Source organism: Theobroma cacao, chromosome 7 (assembly GCF_000208745.1).
Source record: "Theobroma cacao cultivar B97-61/B2 chromosome 7, Criollo_cocoa_genome_V2, whole genome shotgun sequence".
Classification (NCBI taxonomy): domain Eukaryota; kingdom Viridiplantae; phylum Streptophyta; class Magnoliopsida; order Malvales; family Malvaceae; genus Theobroma; species Theobroma cacao.
This window is the reverse complement of record NC_030856.1, coordinates 4485995-4491853: the sequence shown is the minus strand read 5'-3', so window position 1 is coordinate 4491853 and position 5859 is coordinate 4485995.

Genomic DNA, 5859 nt, shown 5'->3' with positions numbered 1-5859 from the left:
AGAGAGAGAGAGAGAGAGAGAGAGAGAGAGAGAGGGGAAGAAACCAAGAAGCTAAGCAAGGAAAGAGTCGGTGGATTTAGACTCAAATCCACCTCATCTTGAGACCAAACCAAGCTAAATATTTCTCCCCAAAAATATTGTCTGAGATTAACAAGGAAACCATGGGGCTGGTTTTTGTACTGTTTTTGTTGTTTTTATAATTAAGAATGATGTAATTGCATATGCAACAACATCGTGAAGTCATACATCAATGTCAAGTGAATTTACGGTATGTAGATCAAATTATTGATCGTTTTAATTTTTTATAACAAATTATTGTAATAAATACATATAAAAAGTTATTAATTAAATTATTTATTTTTTTTATCTTGCTCTAAATCTGTTGTTATGTAAAATTATAAAAACAAAGTAGGTTACAAATTGAGAGGAAACGAGTAGGAAAGGATTCATGTCTCTCATAAATTGGCTTAATTCTTTAAAGATATGAGAAAAGAGTTGAAGGAAGCATGGAATAGTGGGGAAAACTGTAAGGGAAAGTGGATGCCAAATGCCAAAGTAAGTAGTGCCCTCTCAAAATATTCAAATTATATTGGAAATAGATGGTCCAATCCAAAGCCAAGTGGAAGGTAACATAGATTGAAGCCAAAGGCCAAAAAAAAAACAAGGACCAAGTCAACCAAAGTCATATCATTGACTTTGATTATCCTAACATGCCCTTTTTCTAACGAAACTGTCAGTGTCTCAGACAACACTTGACACCTAAAGCTACAAACCCAAAGTAGGGTTCGTCTTGTCATAATATATTGAAAATTGCATGAGTGAAAACAAAGGGAAAAAAATATGAAAAAGACCCATAGACCAAGCAGGAAGCAAAAGCCAAAAACACAACCCCAGGAAAGAAAAAAGTGATGAACCCTCCCCAATTGCTGCCTCCATTAACTTGTCTTCTGCTCTTCTTAACCTTTTTTAAGTTTTTGAGCAAATCAAAGATCCTTCTGAGTTTTCAATTCTCATCTCTAAAAGCTTTGTTCTCAAGAATTGTCATCTCAGAATCAGCACCTTCTCAGTGTTTAGGGTGGTGCAAGTTTAGCCCTCTAGGCCTTTTTAAAAGTCTGCTGCTAGCAGTCCCTCAGGTCATGCTTTTACCTTGGTAGGATACAAATAAGCACTGATTAAGCTAACAAATAAGTTCAAGGTTTTTCCCATTGCCCCGCAATGAATTTCCCAACTCTAGCAGAGACCACTAGCAACAACAAAAGAATGCCTTGTCATAGGGATTTGACAAGAGAGAGAGCATCATCCATTGAAAACAAACCAAAGAGATGGTCCATATCACCTTCTTCTATCTCTGCCCTCTAATGGGCCATTCCCCCCTCCCCCTGGTTTGTTTCTTTGCATAAGAAATAAATACATATAGGTGAAAAAAGGGATTTTTTACATGGAGGAAGATTCAGTAATTTATGTTTTTATATCTTAAATGTGTCATACACAATTAGATATGAAATACGTTAAAGTTAAATATGAACATAACACGAATAATATTTATATTTTAAATTTAAAATATGTACATATATACGTTTAATAAACGTATAACACAATACTACACGATTAATTCATTTATTAAATATGTCAATATACGATACGATATGATTAATAACACGTTTAACACAAGTAAATAAAAATATTTATAATTAAAAATAATTTTATTATTTAAATTTAAAATCAATAATTATCCTTATAATTACATTATTAAAATTTTTAAAAATTATTAAAATAATTATTTAAAATTATTTAAATAAGACTAAAATATTTTTTAACTATTAATTTTTAACAAGTTGATAAATGTGTCACGTATACGCATTTAAATACGATTAATTAAACGTGTTACTTGTATCTGACATATTAAGACACGAAAATTTTAATATCTTAAATGTGTTTAAATGTATCAGACACAATTAGATACAAAAAAATTAAATCTAAACCTATTTAAACTTGTGTCGTGTTAACGTATTATGTCTAAAACTACCAGGTCTATGGGACATGCCAATGCATAGAATTACATCAAATCAAATAAGAGGAAATTGGTAGAAGGAAAATGACAACAATGGTGAAGGAGAAAAGAACTTTAAATTCTTTTATTTTTTTTCTCTTTCAAGGAAGTAATATGTATTGCTATTTTATTACTATAAAATTATGTAGAATTTTAAAAATTTTGATTTTTGTGTAAATTTAGAAAATTTCTACTCACTTTCCTCCCCTTGTTTTGTTCCATTTTATTATTTTATTTTTTATTTTAAAAAGATTTTCTAATATCACAAATTCATTGTGAAGATTTAAAGGTAATAGATATTCACATGATATGTTGCCTAAGGCATTTCCCTAAAGCATTGGCCTTGTTCTATTTGCAAAATAGTAATACGTTTCTAACATGTGATTTTTTTTATATGAATATTCAATGTTTCATTGTTTACCGTGGTGTTAATTTTAGAATTACTTTTACATATCACAATGTAAGTTTAATACACTTGCATGCAAGAGGTATCTATAGGTTAAGTCGCATTTATCGAATCTTTCTATTCAAGCTATCAAGTTTGAGTTCAATTGATTCATCCATTTAATTATTATTTTATTATTAAAATAATAATAAATATTTATATATTAATATTTTAATTACATTTAAAGATTAAAATAAATAAAAATATATTATTTATTGAGAAAATAATTTAATCTGAGTCAAATTTGGATCTCAAAATCTATATCCAAACTCAACCCAACTTAAGGCTTGAGGAGTAGTGAAAAGTGTCCAAAGGATCATTTTATTCCGAAAAAAAATATTTTTATTTACCCTCGATATCGGAAACTCACCTTCCCATCTTCCTTACGAGAATGACATTCTCAAAATTTGTGATAATGACGTGACATGATACTTATGGTAAAATTACATTTTTCAAGAATATAAAATACAAAATATGAGAATGTCCTTCTCGTCAATTAAATTTCCTCGAGTTTAATTCATTGAGTCGAGATTCTAATTTTGAGTTTTGATTTTTTTTTTTTAGAAGAGGGATACAATTTATGTCTATGCTAGTGAAGAATGGGGTATAAATCTTTATCCATTACATTTTTTTCTATGTTTCATCAATTTCTTTCTTCCTTCATCAACACTATCACAAACCTAAAACATCATAAGAAATTAAATGTGTAGTTCATAATTCTAGTATTCTTTTCTATCATAATTACCAATTAATTTGACCAATCTATCATCATTCACTGTTTTCTTTTATCTCTTTGAGTGTTGGAATAGATTCTGCCCATGTTTTCTGATTGAGTTACATCCCCCCTTGCTTTATAACAAGTCTCCCAAAACCCAATTCTTTTAATTCTTGACAAATAACATTAGATCTCTAAGAATGTGATATATAGAAGGAACATTAAGACTTCTATTAGCTGAAATATTCTTATATAATTAAAAATAAATATATTTTAAGATTGCCCACATGATTTTATACATCATCATTGCATTCTAGTCAAGAAAACCTTATAATAATTAAAATTTTTAACGTCTTAAAATAGAATCAACTTAATTATATGGTTCACCTAATGCTGACTGTATAAATGAGACAAATAAAGCTAACAATATCATGTTTTTATTGGAAAAATTGAAGAATTAATGGGGTCTATGGAAGAATGTGTCAGCTTTTATTGTGGGAAAAAAAGTATAAATCCTTCTTGGATACCTTTCTATTGATGGTTGGATTTCTATTTAATTGTATAATGCTATGATTAACATTCATGTTATTTTCCATTTCTATATATTTTAATAGGTATTGAACCCATCTTCACCTTTGGAAATTGCATTATATATTCATAGAATAGTTCATACCCAAGATCTCATTTCATTTGTCAACTTTGACCTTCTGTGGTATAACATATTAACTCTTAAATAAAATAGCTTATAAGTTAAAATCTATAGCCCCAATCATAGTCCCCAGATTCATATACCAAACCAAACTTTTAACTAAATAGAACCAGCAATCCTTGCTCATGCACTATGAACAAATTAATTTAGTAAATGGATGTTGGGTTTTTTACTTTGTTGAACTTGGTAATCGTCCGTGTTTGCACGAAAATGGAAGAGGCATGCATGCTCTTTTATTTTGTTTTGTTGAGTAGGGTTTCCACCATGATCAATCAAAGAACATAAAACCATGAGATTTAAACAAAGCTTTAAAACATAACAAAACATACAGACACAGCACGTGTCTTGATTCCCAACAGCCTGTTTAAGCTTGAAAAAGGATTCCTTCTCCCTAAAATAAACATAGACAAAAGCTAGGAATTTCAAAATGTAACAGTGATATAACATGCTTTGCATCCTTAAAAAAAAAAAAGAAAATTATTAAATTTCCCATTATCTCACGCCTCATTTGGTGTCCTTCAATCATAATGTTGCAATCATGATCCCATTTTAATTAAGCTAGTGGCCTTTAGTTTAATCCATTTTACTGTTAAGGATTGGTCATATATAATTGGCTATCGGATGAAGCTTACCTGGACACTTCTACTAATCATGCAAAATTAAAGTTAATTACAAGTGGTATAAATGAACGACTATACGTATCGGTTAAAAGAAAGACGTAAAATTTTAACGTCGATGTGAGACGGGGTATCAAAATCCATGCAAATGATTTGCTTGGCATTTCCATTTAAGGGAGGGAGCAATGGGGGGCATGACCAAGAATTTGCTTAGCATTTTCTCATGAAAAGAATGTTTATAACATGTCTGTACGTAGCAAAAGGAGGTCCAGCACATGGCTTAATTAGGAAATAGTCAAGTCATGGTGGCCAAGATAAACACACCTTTCAGCATTATAGAGAAACCCTTTTGATTGCTATGCACTTTTGGGGCTTAAATAAAGGGTTAAATATCATATCTAATTTAGAGTTGGAGATGAACAGTGCAATCAAATTATCCTACTAGTTGGGGTTAGGAAAAGTATTATATACTTTCTTGCATACCCTTTTTATCTTATTTTCCTTTTCTTTTTAAAGTCAAAGGACAAGGGTAGAGAGGGTTAACACCTCATGGCAACTTTAGTGGTCCTTAATCATTGAGAAATTCATAAAACAAGATGGGTTTAGTTAGGCCTTTACGATTGAGTTTCATGGTAAAATATGGTGACTAATTCAAGTTTTACATTCTATTAATAAGCTCTTATCTTTTTTTTAGGGTTAATAATACAAGTATTTAACCTCTTATATCCATTGAAACATTTAACTCGATAATTCAATTCTTAAATTTTTGTTTACACTGGTGACAAAATAACCTTTTCTCACTGTTTCTTAATTAATAGCTCATCTTTTATCTTCCTTTGTTTGAATCAATTGTCCCTCAAATCTGCTTTTATAATTGATTGGACAGGGTAGATTCAGGAGATACACTAGGGCGTTGGGTCCATTAAACTCATTGTCCTTGTTGGGCCTAATTAGTACTACTCTCCCATTCACCTCCCTTCCATAATTCATTTTGATGGCAAGCAAGCATTACCACAATCTTAAATACACAATGAAAATACCATACCTTTCTCTTCCAATGGTAATAACTCTCAGTGCTTGACTTGAATACCATAAAGTTTTTGGTTACATACCTTCTTAGCTCTTATATTAATAGCTTCTTTTTTTTTTTTTATTATGTATCCATGAACTGTCACATCTCCGAATTTAAATTTTTATTTCACTTATCAATTATAATAGAATATATTTATCAATTACTTAATTGTTTTTAAAGTTAAGATAAGATGTATTATATTTTACGAAGTTCAATCAAGGTAACCAACACTGCAATACTTAAAAAGGAAG